Below are 840 nucleotides of genomic sequence, written 5' to 3'. Positions count from 1 at the left end.
AACAATTGTATCTGTCTGCATTGAGACAGAGCTGCCTAGACATTTTTATGCAACATCTTATGTCAATTTGTTTATATGACTGTACAGTCCTAGTGGTGTATTCTAAGGGCATTGTCATATTGATACATGAATCATTATTCACATTATACTTAGCTATACTGTGGAAATTATTTAAATTAGCTACATCTCGTTACAATGAGATAGGGTGCTGCTTATGGTATTCCGCAAGACTTTCTACTATAATCTCATCACATTAAATTTTGACATACCATTACTACAATTGTCTCACCTTAATTCGTCCGAGGTGATTCCTATATGTGTTCCTCACCACAATTCCAACGTGGAGGATTTCATTAGTGAATAATCTCTCCACATTTTGGTCCCCCTTAAAACCACGGGGGTCTTCCCTTAGGGCCAATAATAGGCCATTGAGAACTTGACATACCTGATCACGGAACCTCAACCTGATAGGAGTAGCAGCCATTTTCTATGGTGAGAGGTATTTACCATATTTTCTACAGTCATACCATGCTGGACCTGCCGGATCTCGTCTGATCTTGGAAGCCAAGCAGCACTGGGCCCGGTCAGTACCAGAAAGGGTGACCTTCTGGGAATACTGGGTACTGTAGTCCCATTAGGGTACATACCTTTCATTGATCAGCAAAACTTATTTGCAAGCTACACATTGCAGAATACGCATTTCAGCTGACCACTCTAATAGGAGTCCGGTAATATAAAAGCCGGTTTTCTCTTGGATCTCTCATATGAAATATACATGTGTATATCCAATCATAAATTGATAGAGATAACAAGGATTTCTATTTTCGCACTGGACAAATG

The 840-nt window shown here is 39.6% G+C and overlaps 1 pseudogene; it reads left to right on the top strand.

Moving 5' to 3' along the window:
- The first annotated feature begins 513 nt into the window (after positions 1–513).
- LOC135051486 (5S ribosomal RNA) lies at positions 514–632 on the top strand (annotated as a pseudogene).
- The last annotated feature ends 208 nt before the right edge of the window (positions 633–840 follow it).

The sequence above is a fragment of the Pseudophryne corroboree genome, chromosome 2 (assembly GCF_028390025.1).
Source record: "Pseudophryne corroboree isolate aPseCor3 chromosome 2, aPseCor3.hap2, whole genome shotgun sequence".
In the NCBI taxonomy this organism is placed as follows: domain Eukaryota; kingdom Metazoa; phylum Chordata; class Amphibia; order Anura; family Myobatrachidae; genus Pseudophryne; species Pseudophryne corroboree.
This window is presented reverse-complemented; position numbering and strand designations above follow the sequence as displayed.